At 38.8% G+C, this 17,469-nt stretch overlaps 1 non-coding gene across 1 annotated transcript; it reads left to right on the top strand.

Moving 5' to 3' along the window:
* The first annotated feature begins 10,669 nt into the window (after positions 1-10,669).
* Positions 10,670-10,776, top strand: LOC123248079. Its single transcript, XR_006506185.1, has one exon. It is a non-coding gene; the product is annotated as a U6 spliceosomal RNA (small nuclear RNA).
* Positions 10,777-17,469: the final 6,693 nt, after the last annotated feature.

The raw sequence follows: 17,469 nt of genomic DNA on the forward strand, positions 1-17,469 counted from the left end.
CCTTCTAGGCCTCTCTCTGATTTCTAAGATCCTCCTGGGCATTCTAGTTTTTCTTTACATTTTTACAGCACTTCCTGTCAATACAACTCCTGTCTCACTCCGAAGATCAAGAAATTAAATAAGATCAGAGGACTGAAGTGGAAAAGGACCTTAAAAAGCATCACGTCTAAAGTTCTTACTTTAAATGGGGAAATTTAAGTTGCCTAGAGGCAAAATCGTTTCACCTGGGATAATAACTGCTCATATTTACGCAGTGTTGAATTTTGCACAGTTACTTTACTATAAGGTACAATTATTACCTCCATTTTATAATAAATAAGGAAATTGAGGCAAGAAAAGTTTAAGTGACTTAGCCCAGCTAGTATCAGAGCCAGGATATGAACTCTGATCTTGACTCCAAGTCCAGCATGCTCTCCCCGCCACTACCTCTGACTCCAAATACAAGCCACCTTCTCCCAATTCTTTTCTGTGTCCTGCTACATAGCATTGTCTAAGCCAGTGAGGGTATGGGTCACCTTGATTTCCCCAATGAAACTCTAAGTAAAAATTCTATTCTGCAGAACAGAAATCATGTCTTAAATTTATTTCATTAGACTCCCAAGACACCCACTGAAATTGTTGTTGAGTCGTTTTCAGTCTTGTCTGATTCTTCATTACCCCATTCAGGGTGTTCTTGGCAAAGATATTTAAGTGGTTTACATTTCCTTCTCCAGCTCATTTTACCAATGAAGAAATTGAGACAAATAGGGTAAGTGACTTAGTCAGGGTCAAACAGCTAGTAAGTGTCTATAACTGGATTTGAACTAAGGTCTTCCTGACTGAAGGCCTGGTGCTCTATCCATTGTACCACACAGCTACCCCACACTGAAAGTAACAAGTATTCAATAAATACACTTTGACTAATTGAAGGAATGAATCTCTAAAAGAACTGCTAAAATCAAGTTTCTGGATAGATTCATGGTGTCACTATACAGATATGCCAACCTTGCAGACCCAGCTGACTTCTATGACTCAGGATACTGTCACCTAGCACCGCCTCCCAGATATCTTACACAGGAAAGAGAAGAAAAGCAAAATTGGGTGAAAGAAAGCCATTCAAGACCAAATGCTGTATATAATGCTGGGAGAATTACCCCCATAATCTTGGAAGCAGTTCAGAAAGAAAGGAGGGGAGCACTAGAGAGAGCTCTAAACTTATGAGGCTTCCATCTTGGCTCTGGAAACTGCTACCTCAGAGACCCTGGGGAAATCCTTTCATTTCTCAGGGCCTCAGTTTCTTTTGCTGTAAAAAGAGAAGGTTGGACTAAATGACTTCTAAACTTACTCACACCTTTAAAAAGTCCATGATAGGGGGCAGCTGGGTAGCTCAGTGGATTGAGAGCCAGGCCTAGAGACAGGAGGTCCTAGGTTCAAATCCGGCCTCAGACACTTCCCCGCTGTGTGACCCTGGGCAAGTCACTTGACCTCCATTGCCTACCCTTACCACTCTTCCACCTATAAGTCAATACACAGAAGTTAAGGGTTTAAAATTTAAAAAAAAAAAAAAAAAGTCCATGATACCACGGAGAATGAGAAAAGTAAAAGCATATAAGATAAAGGACCTAGAAACATAAGAGGCCTGAATTCAAATTCTGGCTCTCATACACATATTAGCTGTGAGCCCTTGTCACTCATTAAACTGAGGCTTCATTACATCATATTTAAAACAGAGACAATAATCTTCATATGACTGTCCTTATCTCACAAGATAACTATAACTTCATGACCTTTAAAGTACAAAGGAAATATGAGTTACTTTTCTTAAAAATCCACCATAGGTGTACCATAAGAAATGGCAAATAGGAAGAGTTCAGAAAAACGTGGAAAGATTTCTATGAACTGAGGCAAAGTGAAGTCAGAAGAACATTGTATATAGTAACAGCAATAAAGTACAATGATTAACTATGAGGGATTAAACTTATCAGCCAAGCAAGGTTCCAAGATGCCCACAAGGGTCTCGGAATGAAAAATGCTATCCACAGCCAAAGAAGGAACTGTTGGAGCCTGATCAAAGATGAAAGCAGGCCCCATCTTCCACTTTATTTCCTTCATGAGTTTTATGTGTGATATGTGTCTTCCTCCATAGCATGAGTGATATGAAAATATGTACTGCATGAAAGCACCAGTATAACCTATATCGGATTGTTTACCAACTCAGGGAGGGAAAGAATCTGAATCCTAAAATGTCAGAAAACAGTTGTCAAAAATTGTTTCTGTGGGTTATGGAAAAAAAGTTTTAAGAAAGAAACCCATAATAAGGGCAGCTAAGTAGCACAACGGATAGAGTGCTAGCCCTGGTTACTAGCTGTGTGACCTAGGGTAAGTCACTTAACCACTATTGTCTAGTCTCTGTCATTCTTCTGTCTTAGAATTAATACTAAGAGAGAAGGTAAGGTTTAAAAAAAAAACATAATAGCATATCAGATTAACTTCAAATTCTCTTTTCCCCCAAAAGAACTTGTTACTTTTCGTGAAAGACAGTGGAAGGCAGCCTTGAAGAAGTTTGGCCAGCTTATTGTAGTTTTCAACATTCTCCCAAACCTCCTGTCTTGGAAAGAACATAATCACCAGCTAAGATTTCCTCCTCTACACACTGGGCATTACTGCCCAGGTGCCAAATTTCAATCTAGAGATAACTATATTTCATTGATAAATGAAAGTAGGCCCTCTTTAAAGTTCATAGGTCAACTGGTAAACTAAAATGAGACAATCTACAGGTGATGAATGTATTTTATAATTAGACAACATAGATATGACCAAAAGAAAAGAAAACCTCACAACTGAACAGATACCAAAAAAATTTCACTACTCTTCATCCAAAATTCCTACAAGTTTTTCCAATTTATATTAAGTCTCACAAAAGCACAGAAGGTATGAAAATAGCATAGTGAGAAGAAGTAAGGTTTTTTGGTTTAGTTTAGTTCTGCTTTTTAAAACAGAAACAATTTCAACAAAGAAGAAAGATCCAGCAGTGTCAAGTCATAAAATTGTATTCAAATTCTGCTCTTTGCCAGTCTTCCTTCAAATGAATTCACTAACCTAAATTCTACAATAATATAATTTATATCCAAAGAGTTATTGTCACTTTCAACACAATTGAGACACTAAATTATTTTAACTGATGATGCCTTCAATCCAAATAATTGTGGAACTGCTTCTTGTGAATCTTTCTCAAAGTCGATCTGTAACCTACAAGAAAAAATTAATTTCACCATATTGCAGTCACATCAAATTTGTACCCCAAACTGGAGGAGTTCCAGGCGAACGGGAGAGACCTCCAGGAACTGATGCAGAGCAAAAGGAGCAGAGCCAGAAGAACATTGTACACAGAGACTGACATACTGTGGTAAAATCGAATGTAATGGGCTTCTGTACCAGCAACAATGCAATGACACAGGACAGCTCTGAGGGATTTATGGTAAAGAACGCTACCTACATTCAGAAGAAGAACTGCAGGAGAGGAAACATATAAGAAAAGCAACTGCTTGAACGCATGGGTTGGGGTGGACAGGATTGGGGATGTGGACTCGAAACTACCACACCAATGCAACTATCAACAATTTGGAAATAGGTCTTGATCACAAGGACACATGACAAAACCAGTGGAAATGTGCGTCAGCCATGGGTGGGGGGAGTGTGGGGGGTGAAGGGGAAAGTAGGAGCATGAATCATGTAACCATGTTAAAAATGATTATTAATAAATGTTTAAATTTAAAAAAAAATAAAAATAAAAAAAATAAAAAAACATTTAAATGTCTACAATTTGTATCCTTTAGTCACATACTAGAAGTAATCAAGTCTTCAGATTTTCACCTTGTTACACTTTGAAGAGTAATGTTAAGAATTTATTTATTCCTCTGTTGCTTCACTTTTACAAATAAATATGTGCAGAAACCAAAAAAAAAAAAATTTCTACCCCAGAATGATGATCCATCTATCTCATGTACCAGAATAGTACAAAGGAAGGAACTCTGCTTCTGGAGCCAAAGACTCCAAGTTCAAAGCCCAACCTAACTGCTTACTTATGTGTCTTTAGACAAGTCAATTTCCTTACCTAAACCTTTTAGAATTAAGGTGCTGGTCTAGGTGGCCTTTGAGGTCTGAGATTATTAACCACCCAATGCTATGGCTGAAAGGAATGTTGGTTTTTATCTAGATCTGATCTAAAGCTATGAAGTAACATAACCATTTCTTAAGCACCTACTATACACTGATCATGTACTATATTCAGGGAGACACTTAAACTGGTTGAAAGGGCCCTTGCTCTCAAGTAACTTATAGTCTAATATGGGACAAGTAACCATTAGAGATAAAGACTACTAAAATTCATTTCATATTGCACTGTAAAAACATAATTAAAATCATGATGCAGCTTCAATTAATACATCATTTTAATTCTCCTAATACTAACATAGAACTGAAATCTCATCATTTAATGCTCACTACAAAAATGCTGATCACACCTACACATACCTGTCCAGATCCTTCCATGAGTTCATTCTAGGGGAGCCAATTAACAAACTGAAGTGGAATTCTCCCTGATATAAGGAAGATAACCATAGCATACACCTACTGTCCCATGGTTGTCTCATGCTCCCATTTTCTTTTCTGATTCTACATTTCTTTGATGATATCTTTTCCATCACTTCTCCTTCATAAATTCTGAAAGGTACTATGTGATTACTTGCTCATCTCCATTGCAATCTGGGTGAACCTAAACTTGAATTAATTAGAGCTAAAGTGTCCCATTACTTACAGCCATAATCAATCACTGGAAAAACATTGGTTTTATTGATAGGTATATTTCAGTGAAAAGCTTGAAGTCATTTAAAAAACTGCAATTTGCCAAAGGCAATCCACACCATTCTCTATCTCCTGTTCAATTCTGGGTCCAAATCATTGTCCATTTGTAGTGTTTTGCAAGATATGCTGTATATATACTGAGGGATAGCTTTAAAATGAGTCTATCCAGGTATATATACAGACCTAATATTATACCCTTCAAATTATAAAGGGGATCACAGAATGATATGTTTAGGAGCCTTTACATGTGAGAACACTGAAGCCTAGAGAATAGATTAAGTGGCTTCCCAAAGTCATAAAGGAGGTAAGGATTAGAGAAGAGATGTTTATACAGGCCCTCTGACTCCAGAGTCAGTACTCCTTTCAATATGCCATGTTTTCTACCCAATATTATATAGAATTAGAACAATAACAGCTTTCATATGAAGAAACAAAAGGTCAAGAATGTTCTGGGAAATACAGTCTTAAAAACATTACCAAAGATGTTCTTAAAGGCAGAGAATTAAAGGCTTATCAAATTTGCAGATGGCACAGCTGAGGATAAATACATGCGAGATGACAAAGTCAGGATCCAACAAGATCTTAGATCTGAAAAATTTCAGGAAAAGTTGGCACATTGTGGGAGAATAGTGAATAAGATTTAAGGATGGGCTGTTTTTATCTCATTGCATGAAGTCACTTTTCCTGATGTTTTTGATTCATTAGTCAGAACTGCCTCCAAGTAAATAAGGCAATTTTTACCTCTTTCATTTTCCTTTCATTTCATTTCAGTAGTATAGCCAATCATAGTAGTCAACTTGGTCTCAAATTATTACATCTAACAGAGTTTAGCATAGTGTCAAATCAGGTTACCAAGCCAAAATCCAAAGGACAAGCCCCAGGCTATTTAAAAGACAAAGACAAGAAAGGAAGAAAGATGGTAGCAAAGGTAAAAGCAAAACAGTTTAGAAGCACAAGGCTATATGGGACCTTAGAAAATAGAAAACATCCAGTCTCATTTTAAAACAAAATTTTTTAATTAACAAAAAAATGAAAAGAACAACAAAATCCTAAGTACAGAGATGTACAATCAATCAAAACAAATTTCCTCATTAGCCATGTCCAAAAGGAAAATATGGAGAAGGAAGAGGGAGGGAAGGAGGGAAGGAGAAAGGGAGAGAGGGAAACACAGAGAGAGACAGACAGACAGACAGACAGACAGACAGAGAATGTTTCTCGCAGTGTATATATTTCACTCTAAGCCATTCAACTCTCTAGTAGAAGGCAAGTAACATATTTCATCATTAATTATTTGAAATTCAGATTGTTATTCTGATAAGTTGTTTGTCTTTAGTATACTGTTGTCATGGTATAAATGTTCTCTTGATACTGTATACTAAACTCTGTATCAGTTCAAAAAAAAGTCTTCCCAGATTTCTCTGAAACCATTCCTTTCATCATTTCTTTTAGCACAATAGTATTCTATCATATCTGCATTGTTCAGCTATTCTCTGGTTGATGAGCATTCCCTTTGGATTTCCAACCTTTGTCGCCTGCTATATTTTTATACATCCTCAGTTAGAATCTATTTTTCCTATGGCTAATCACTACTTTAATCTCCCTTCTTTCTAATTTCTCACTTCTCCTTTTACACTTTCACTCTTATTCTCCAGTAGAGAAAATGTATTTCCATACCTAAATGTATGTACATTTGTATTCTTCCCTCCTTTGACCAGTTCAAACGAGAGTGAGGTTCAAATATCAATCATTCCTCCTACTAGTTTCCTCTATTTGTACAGAATTTCATCTGTATACCTTGATTATGTGATAGAATTTTCCCTAACTTTCCTTTCCTGACTCCCTCCCTACAGTGTATTCCAATTCCCTTCAATTTCCATTCTTCTGTTAAGACTATCAAGCAATAACAGAATTACTCCCAAGTCGTCTCGCCAATTAAACTCCTCTCTATGGCCCCAATCATGGTTGATAGGGTTCAAAAGGAACACATGTATCATTCCCCCATATTAGGATATAAGCCGTTTTTCCTTGTTTAGATGCTCATAATTATTTATGTTCACCTTTTTATCCTTCTCTGAAATCTTGTGTTAGAATTTCAGAGTTTCTACTCAGATGTGGTCTTTTCACCAGAATTGCTTAAAAGATCTCTATCTCATTAGATTCATTTTCCCCCCTGTAGAATGAATTCAGTTTTTCTTTGTAAAATATTCTTGGTAGCAAAACTATCATCTTTTGCCTTTCAGAATGTCACATTCTATGCTCTTCACTCTTCTTTATTAGAAGCTGCTAAATTGTGTGTGATCCTCCCCATGACTCCCTAAGACTTGAATAATTTCGTTTTGGTTGCTTGCTTTATTTTTATTTTGACCTGGAAGCTCTGGATTTTGGCTACAACATACCCAGGATTTCTCATTTTGGTTTCTTTCAGGAAGTGTCTGGTGGATTCTTTCTATTTATACCTTGCCTTCTGGTTCTAAGAGATCTAAACAGTTTTCAATTAAGATTTCTAGAAATATGGTGTCTAGACCTTTTTGGGGGGGGGTGTTCATGGCATTCAGGTAATACAGGGATTCTTACATTTTTCTCCTCAATCTGTTTTCCATGTCAATTGTTTTTGAAATTAGATAAATTACATTTTCTTCTATGTTTGTGGTCTTAGGACTTTATCTTGATATTTCTCATCTCACAGTGTAACTATGTATTTTGTCCATTCTAAGTTTTAGAGGAGTTTGTCGCTTCAACACAGTGTTGCATATCTCTTGTGCCAAGCTATTAATTCCCTTTCCAATTTTTTTCCATAGCTCTCATTTCTTTTCCAATTATTAACTCTAGTACACTCATCTCATCTATAAAAATACCTTTTAACTCAAAAAAAATTGCTTCCTCTCTTTTAGGAATTCTGGTTTAATTTGTGTCCAAGCTGCAATTTTCTTTAAGGCTTTACATGTATATGTCTTGGAATCATTTTCTTCTGGGTCTATATCTTAAGCATCTTTATTACAGGATTCTTTTTTAGTCTGCTCATTATTCAAGCCTACTTTCTGACTTATTTTGTTATACCCTTTGTTACATCTGTGCACTTCTGGAGGAAAGGTCCTTGTTACTACTTTTGGGAGGAATTGAGTATTGAGTTATTCTAAGCACTGAAGGGACAGCTCAGTCTGAGAACCTAAGCTTTCGATGCTCTCAAAGTGGTATGATTCAAGGCAAAGTCTGATCACTGCTCCTTGTTTTGAGCTCTGCAAGTTCCTGACCTGAGTTAAGGTCTAAAAAACAGTAGATGCTGATGAACTACTGGTTACTCTCAGTCTTCCCTGGTTATTCCTCTTCAGGTTCTAGATTGGGTTAGAAGATGGATCTTAGATGTTACTTTGCTCCCAAGAATCAAGCCACACTGCTGCTACTTGCTTCTGAAATTTCTTACCAGGTACACAGAATAAGGCCAATGACCACTCCTCCTGGGAGATCTGCCTACCAACCTTACTCCAATCCATCCTTCCCTACTAAATCACTAAATGATTTTCCTAAGCACATATGTGATAATGTCATCCCCACCAATTTGGGGAAACTCCAGTGGCTCCCTGTTGCCTTGCAGATCAAATACAAAAAGCTTTGTTTGGGATTCAAAGCTCTTCATAATCTAGTTGACATCGGTTTCCTGGATGCTCCACCAAGATATTCCATCTCTCAATTTGGGGCATCTTTTCTCTCCCTTACTCTCCCTTAACTATTAACCTCCTTGACTTCCTTTAAGTACCCATTAAAATTCTATCTCCTACAGCAAGCCTTTCCCAATCCCTCTCTCAATTATTTCCTGCTTATCCTGTACATAGCTAATTTGTCTGTATTTGTTTGTTTGTTTTTTCCCTCATTCGAGTATGAGCTTCTTGAGGACAGGAACTGTCTTTTGCCTCTTTGTATCCCTAACCCTTGGCCTAGCAAGGCCTAGAACTGTGTGAGTAGACAGCAGATGCTTGATAAATATTTACTGATTGACTGATTAACAGCTGAGTGAAGGCAGTATTGGAATGGGGAAAGACTGGAGGAAGAGAGAACAGGTTATCGCAATAGTTAAAGTGTAAGGTGTTGAAGGTCTGAGAGAGGATGGTGGCAGGGTCAGAGGAAGAAGGGAGATATATGTAAGAAATGTTGCACTGACAAAAACAACAGGATTTATTAGATAGGGAGGATGAAAGAGAAAAAGGAGTTGAGGATGATCTCTAGATTGCAAGACTGAGTTAAGAGAGAAGGCAGGAGGAGTGGTGGTTTGAGGAACCGGGAGAGAATGAACTCAGTTTTGGACATTGTGTTTAAGATATCAAGGAGACACCCAGTTTGATGTATCTAATAGGCAGCTGGAGATTAGAAAGTGGAGGGCTGGGAAACAGAAGGGAGGGAGGAAAAAAAGAGGGAGCAGGACAGAGCCTACTATCAATGAAAGAAAGAAGATATGTGAGGAAAAGAAAGCAATAAGGGGGTTCCTGAAACAGTCCAGAAAAGAGGTAATAGGGCTTTAAACAGGTTATCATTGAGCAGCAAGGAGAAAGATCCAAGAGATATTGTGGAGGCAGAAATGCCAAAACTTATCAACTGCTAGCATAGAGAAAAAAAAAAGGTAGAAGGTAAGAGTGACTCCAAGGTTATGAACTACTATGATGGCAGAAATCACTGCTATGCTGTCTTCTGGGCTAAGCAAATATATGTATTGGGGGAAAAGGAACACAGTGTGCTGTTGGAAATGCTCCCCTGTCCAGGAGAATCATGGGCTAGGCACTACCTAATATCTAGTAGATGTTGTACTATAAAGCTGGCTCCTTCTCAGGCCTTTGAAAATTTTTTCATCACTTAAAAGATTTGGTAGATAGAACTGGAAGAAAAAAAGTTATCTCGCTCACCGTCTTCCTCCCTAAATCAATCCCTGACTTTGTACTTCAATAATCAGACTTACGTCCCCAGTAACACTCTTGCTATTTATAATTAATCAATCTCCCCAACTCCCACGGTCCGTACTTTCCCACCACTTCAGCCAGACCCAGAGATGGACATACTATGGGTCTTCCATTTCATGATAAAGAACTCAGACTCCATTCTCTGCTCACAACCTCTTGTCCTACTTCTAGCCTCTCTTGGGCTACAATTCTTCTTTGGTTTTACACAATCTCTAGTCATTCTGCCTATTCAGACTCAAAAGTCATACAAGCTGCTCTGACTTCACCTTCTTACTTCTTAAATAAATACAGATCCCAGAATTTACCAGTTTAATGACATGTCTATTATCTTTCTTTTATCCTTGTATCCCAGTCCAAATGGCACTCATCCCTTTTCAAATCCCAAGCTTAGATTATTCCCACTATGTACCTTATCCACTACTACTTCTGGTCACTAAGGGAGGAAATCACACAACCACACCCTATCTACCATAAATGTATGTTCCCTGATCTCCACCAGGCCCTCCTTACTATACAACCATCTTTTTTACTTTTCAGTGACTGACTTCAGTGCTCTCCACAGTAGTTATTCCAATCTTTCTCTTCACTACTGTGTCATCTAAACTACGTTTCATACTTTATGTTTAAAAATTGAGTCCAATCATCTTAAGCTCCCTTTATCCCCAAATTCTGAACTTCAAATACTCTAAACACTCTCTCATTCTTTCCTCTTCTGTTCCAATCTTGAATAGTCAGGTGGCCTTTTTCTCTGACAACTTCTCTATTTGTGGACAATCTAATCCTATACCCCCCTGAATCCTCTAGGAATATGTTCTTTCAATTATCCCCTTTCACAATTTTTTTAAACTCCTTATCTTTTGTCTTAGAATTGATATGGAGTTGTGCTCACTTCAGCAGCACATATACTAAAATTAGAACGATACAGAGAAGACTAGCATGGCCCCTGCGCAAGGATGACACGCAAATTCATGAAGCATTCCACATTTTTGGATGAAAACTAAATTGAACATCATTTAAATAAAGTTTTAAAATATCAGCTAAAAAAAAAGAATTGATATGGAGTCTTAAGGACTAGGCAAATGGGGTTAAATAACTTGCCCAAGGTCACATAGGAAGGGAGTGTCTAAAGCCAGTTTTGAACCCAGGACCTCCTATTTCCAGATCTGGCTCTCTATCCACTGAACCACCTAGATGACAGATTTTTAATGTCTATCTACTATCTCCTTTCCTATTTCCTATAAAAGAAACCTAATTTCCCATCCTTAAAAACCTCCAACAATGATTATGAAAACTTGGCTACTCTCAGCAATGCAATGATCTGGGACAATCCTGAAAGACTTATGATGGGGAATGTTACCCTAGGGATTCTTCTAGATTTATCTCAAGTAGTAATGCCACCTCAAGGCTTTTTCTGATTTGCCTGGTTGTTAGTGCATCTCCTCTGTGATTTGTTTTATATTTATTTGTATTTGTTTTACATTTACCTATATATGTTGCTTCCCTCTACTGGAATGAGGACAGGAATTAGGAATTTTTTTTGTTTTTGAGGTGTTGTTTTTTTGTTACCTTTTCCCAGAATAGTGTCTGGTGAATAATAGGCTCTATTTTATACCTGTTAAAGGATATAGCTAGGGTTTTTAGAGTATTGTAGGAGGGCAGTTAGGACAATGAAAAGCCTCAAGTCTATTCATCTTAGAAGAGCTAGATGAGACGTTTAGCTCTGAGAAGCGAAGGCTGTGTGGTACAGGAGAAAGCTTTCTTTAGGGATTTGGAGTGCTATCATCCAACAGAGATACTGTTTGGAATAAGAAGGCAGAGTTAGAAGTAATGGATAGAAATTGCAGAGGCAAATTTTACCTCAATGTAAGAAAAAAACTTTGTAACAATTAGAACTCTTCATTTCTGTAAGTTTGCCATTTGTAACATTTAAATTATTAAAGCATCAAACTTATTCTTTTGGAACATCCTATATTAATTTGTCAGCTAGGTGGAGGATGGCTAGGCAATCAGGAGGGAGAGAAGCCAAGTTAGGAATAATTTAAATAGTCTTAGAGAGAGAAGTTAAGGCCCTGAATTAGAGTGGAGAGATGTGTTTGTATGCCAGAAATGGGGGTAGAGTAAAAAAATTTTGGTAATTTTTGGCCCAATCCAACATTCAACAAGCCATTATTAAGCCACTGATGTATACTAAAGAACTTCTAATGGGGACTGAGTACAGGGGTGGAAGGAACATGAGTCCAGGATGACATTGCTATGTTATTTGAAGGAAGGCACTACCTTTGACAGAAACAGGAGTTAGTTGAGAGGAGGGCTCAGTTCTGTCAATGTGTGGATTTGACATGCCTTTGGGACATCCCAGTAGAGACCAATGTCTAGAAGGCATTTGATGATAAATGTTCGGAGTTTGAACAGGAGAAGTCTGTCTATGTAGATTCAACATTCACTTCAAAAGAAATGACAATTGAACCCACAGGAATCAGTTTCACTGCAAAGGGGGTATAGAACAAAACCAGAAAGGGTGTAAGACAGAGCCCTGGAGAATGCTTCCCCAAAAGGGTGGAGACCCTGAAGTAGGAGTGAAACAGGTTAGAAGATGATCTGAGCAGACCGGTGTCACAGAAGAAACACAGAGGAGAGAGTTTGCAGGTAAAGCTGGTCAGTCATCTAAAATGCTGCAAAGAAGTTAAGAAGCAGCACTGAGAACAACTGAAGGAACCTAAGAGTGAGAAGATTGTCAGGAACCTTTAAGAGTTCAGTTTCACATGAGGAATGGAAGAAGAAGCCAGATTGCAAGGAGTTAAGTGAATAAGAGGTGAGGAAGAAGCAGCAACAAGTGTAAACAGTTTTTCTAGGAGTTTCTCACTAAAAGGGAGGAATGGCCGAACAAGTTGTTGTATATGAGTGTGATGGAATACTCTAAGAAATGACGTGCACAATGGTTTCAGAAAATCTGAGAAGACTCATATGAATTTATACAAAGTGAAGTGCGCAGAACCAGGAGAACACTGCACACAGTAACAGCAATTATGTAACAATGATCAACTGTGAAAGACCTAGCTACTCTGATCAAGACATGATCCAATAATACTTGTCTAACCCAGATCGAATTGCCTGTCAACACCAGGAGGGGGGAAGGAAGGGAGGGAGGGAGAGAAGTTTGATCATATAACTTAAGAAAACATGTGTGGAAGTTTGTTATAACATGTAACTGGCAATAAATATTTTTAGAAAGACGATCCAAGATAATGCCAAAGAACCCATAATGAAAAACGCTATCCACCTCCAGAGAAAGAACTGATGAAGTTTAAAGCATTTTTTACTTTATTTTTCTTGATTTGTTTTTGTCTATGTTTTCTTTTGCAATGTGGCTAATATGAAAATGTGTTTTGCATGACTGCACATGTATAAAAGATATCAAATAGCTTGTTATCTCAATGGAGGCAGCACAGAAGCTCTCTGACTCTGCATTGAGGTCTTTTATCTCTCCCTGTTGTCCCAATCTCTGCCACTTGCTGTCTCTCTCATCACTTCTATTCCCTAGTGTTCTTAGTCCTCTGCTTTTCTTCCTTATGTTTATCTACTCAACAAACATATTTCAAACAGGCACCAGTCAATCTTGAAGCCAGAAGTCTCAAGCTGCCATGCTCACTCTGGTCCTTACTTTTTGCATTACCCAGGGAGGCTATTTGTTCCCTCTGAGGCTCTATCAAATTGGGACAATCAATCTCATCCTACCTACTTCACATGGCTATCAAAAGGAAAGGGCTTTCTAACCTCCAAATGCTACTAAAATCGACAACATTATGACTTCTCAACTTCCAAAGGAAGATTTGGCTCCATCCAGATGTCACCAAGTCATCAATGTTCCCTTCCTTCCACAAAGTACAGGAGGAGCCAGTGGAAAGCATAATGGACTTGGAGTTAGAGGAATGAATTTGAACCCTAGCAAGTGTGGGTGACCTTGGCCCAGCACCTCCACCCACCCTCAGTCTCTTCTTCTCTCAAATTGGGCTAGATGGTCTCTGAGGTCTCTTCTAGCTCCCAGATCATCCAAGTTAGTAGTCTGTGCCTCTTTTCAGTGTGTTCCTTTTTTCTGTGTATTTAAAAATAGCTCTTCATCCCTGATGAGTTGCTTCTTTGCTTCCTTTTCTCTAGTCACTTTTTGGTTTGGAGCAAAGTCTCTAAAGGCCAAAAGATTCCTGCATGTCAGATTTACTGCTGTAGGTCTTTTGGTTTTGCTGTGATTCAACTTTCATTTTTATAAAACTATTTCAGTCTTGCCATCTGGCCAATAAAGAAAAATATTCACCTGCATGACAGCAACAGGCAGGATAAAAAAATTAAAAGGAGGTACCTCAAAAAAGTATTAAGTGCTTTTTTTGTCAAGACTATAGCATGAAACTCTGAGGAAAAAAAACACTGCAACATCATCAGAATTAGTCTTCAATTGGTAAAGGATCAAGGGAATTAACAGTGTATTAATCAATGCTAGGAAGATACTAACAAGAGAGTTCTAGGATAAACGAAAATAATTCTAGGACATTCCTCTTGCACTCTCCCAAATAAAGTCACTGGAACAAATCACTAAGAATTCCCAGATTTCAAAGTTGAAAAGGACTTTAGAGGTCAATGAGTCCAATCCAAAACGGAAAAAGAATCCCCACTCAATGTACCTGACTAGTAATCATTCAGCCTGGGCCTGAAGGGGGCCTCCAAGTAGGAAGAATCAATCAGACCATTCTAATCTTGAAAGCTCTCTTTGTAAACATGAAGTCTCAATTTCCTGCCCCCTTTACAACTTCTACCACCATGGTTCCTAGTTCTGATCTCTAAGTCCCCCAAAATACAAATTCAATCCCTTTTTCCACATAGCATTCTATGAATATTTTAAAAATTATCCTAACTTCCATTCCCTCAACCTTCAGGCTAACTGTATTCCTTTAATTAATGGATTCTGTAGGCCAGTATAATGTCCCTACTAAGCTATGGCCCCAGCACTGAACATGGTACTCTTTCCCCATGTGGATCAAGCATTCTGAACAATTAAATCATCAATCAAGAAGCATTTGTGCCAGGCAATGTGGTCAGTGATAGAAATGCAAGGGGAAAAAAAAAAGGAGCCAAAAGGCTCCCAGCCCATCCTGTTGATGAAAATACCCAGTAGGATGTGTGAAACATGGAGTTGGAGGCAGGGAGTGGTCATAGAAGGTCATTCATAGACAGAACTCCCCAGGGAAGGAATGTCCTATGCCAAGAATAACAATAATCATCACAATAATAGCATTTCTACTGCACTCTCAGGTTTGCCAAGTGGCTTATCTATGCTCTCTCATGTGATCCTCACAACCACCCCGGGAGGTGCTAGAATGGTCATATTTCAGATGAGGAAATTGAGGCCCACACAAGTGAAATGACTTGCCCAGGGACACCACGCTAGGAAGAATCTTGATTCCAAATCACATCTTCCCAATTCTCAGTCCAGTGCTCAAGGCATGGGTCAGAGGCAGGACTTGGACACAGAACTTACTATCTTCCCAGTTGATTCTTATACAACCAGGTAAATACAATGTAATTTCAGGAGGTTAAAAAGTTCACAACAAGAAATGGAATTTGAGCTGAGTTTTAATAAAAACAAGCTTAAAAGTTTGATGCCAGTCTATCAACAAGAATTCATTAAGAACATAGTTTTGCCCAGCACTGAAAATATAGAGAAAAGTGAAGTTTACAGCTTAGAGGGAGAAGAAAATAAGTAAATACAAAAAAATACAAAATATATACAAGGTTTTGGGGGAAGAGGACCCAGAACCATAGCAAAACGCAGAGCTCAGAAAAGGCTTCATGTATAAAAGAATACACTTGAGATGAGTCTTGAAATAAACCAGCAAGGGGTAAGAAGGGAATGTATTGCAGGTTTTGTAGATAAATGGTGAAAAGTAAAGAAACAGCTAGCTGGCTCAGTGGATTGAGCACCAGGCCCAGAGATGGGAGGTTCTGGGTTCAGATGTCCCTCAGTCACTTAATCCCCAATAACCAGCCCTTACCACTCTTCTGTTTTGGAACTAATACTTAGTATCAATTCTAAGTTGAAAGGTAAGGGGGAGGTGGTTTGGGTTTTTTAGGTGGTTGTTTTTTTTTGTTTTGTTTTGTTTTTTAAAGAAAAAGTACAGAGTCAGAAGATGGGATAACTTGTTTAAGGACTAGCCAGAAAGCTGGACCATAGCACACACAAAGGGTGATGAACAGTTGGCCCTAGGCTGTGAGGAGATTTCAATAAATCCAGTAACTGAGGCTCACAGAGGAGGGGAGGGAGTAAATGGTCAAATCTGCACTCTAGGAAAATCACTTGGGCCACTGTAAGACGATCAGACAGAGCTTTGAATGTTAAACAGAGCAGCTGGTATTTGCTCCTGGAGGCAACAGGGGGCAACCAGTGTTCACCGAGCAGGAGAGATTACTAGTCAGGCTGTCAGTGGCTGAAGGGAGCATGCCTGGCGTGGGGAGAGATCAGAAACAGGAAGACTCCCAGCAGCTCCTGAAATAGTCCAGGTGTGATGTGATGAGGGCTTCCACCAGGGTGGGAGCAGAGACAGAAGAGAAGAGGGGACAGACTCAAGACATGTTGCAAAGAAGAATTCGACAAGCCTCAGCAACAGCTTGGCTAAGAAGAGTGAGAAATAGTGAAGAATCCCGATTGACTCATATGGTTTCAAGCTTGAGGGGCTGAGAAGGTAGTGTTGTCCTTGACAGTAATAGATAGGAGGCAGAGGATGAGGAGAAAGAGGAGGAAGAGGGGGAGGAGAGGGAGGAGGAGGAGAAGAAGAAGTGGTGTTTTAAGGGGAAAGATAATGAGTTTTGGACATGAAACTAATTACATATGAAGAGAGAGGGAAAGTGAGGAGTAAGGGATGATTGACTCCAAGGCTGTACACGTATATGTGACTCTGAAGATGCTAATGTCCTGAACAGAAACAAGAAATTACAGAAAAAGGTCCGTTTGGGGTGAAAGATATTGAGTTCTGTTTTGGACACTGAATTCCAGTCTAGTTGCCAATGTTCAGCAGGCACTTGGTGCCACAGGCAATCTGGAACCCATTCCTCAGAGATGGTTGTCCTCTGACTAGAGATGACATCCAGGATTCCAAAGAGAAGAGTGCTAGGCAGTGAAAGAACTTCTAGATGTGGCTGAACTTCTCTCAGTGAACTTTGAAGAAACATGAAAACAGGAGGAACTCAAGCCTAGAGAAAGGCCAAGAGTGTTCCAATCCCCTAAAACTGTGACATCATATTGTAGGAAGGGCACTGATAGACTGAAGTGTGTGCAGGAGGGCAATCAGAATGTGAAGAACGAATAACTAAAGGAAAAAGTATTAAATACTTAGTTTATGCTGGGGATACAAACACACAAGTGAGATGAGATTCCATTCTAAAGGAGAGTAACCACAGAGGCGATAACTGTGGCCAGGGAAAAGAGCTTTGGTTTGGAAAGTCACATAGATGATAAGGGAACAGAGGTGGAAAGCAGGCAGAGGCAGGGAAGACAGGCCTGAGGCATTAGGGAGGAAAATGGCTGAAGTAAATATGAAGATGCCTGGTCCCAGGGAGTTAGGAGCTGAAGATGATGCCATGTAAGGACTGGTAGAAGGAAATAAGAGGTCATAAAGACAAGGAATCAGCCGGGTTC

This window comes from Gracilinanus agilis, chromosome 4 (assembly GCF_016433145.1).
Source record: "Gracilinanus agilis isolate LMUSP501 chromosome 4, AgileGrace, whole genome shotgun sequence".
Taxonomy (NCBI): domain Eukaryota; kingdom Metazoa; phylum Chordata; class Mammalia; order Didelphimorphia; family Didelphidae; genus Gracilinanus; species Gracilinanus agilis.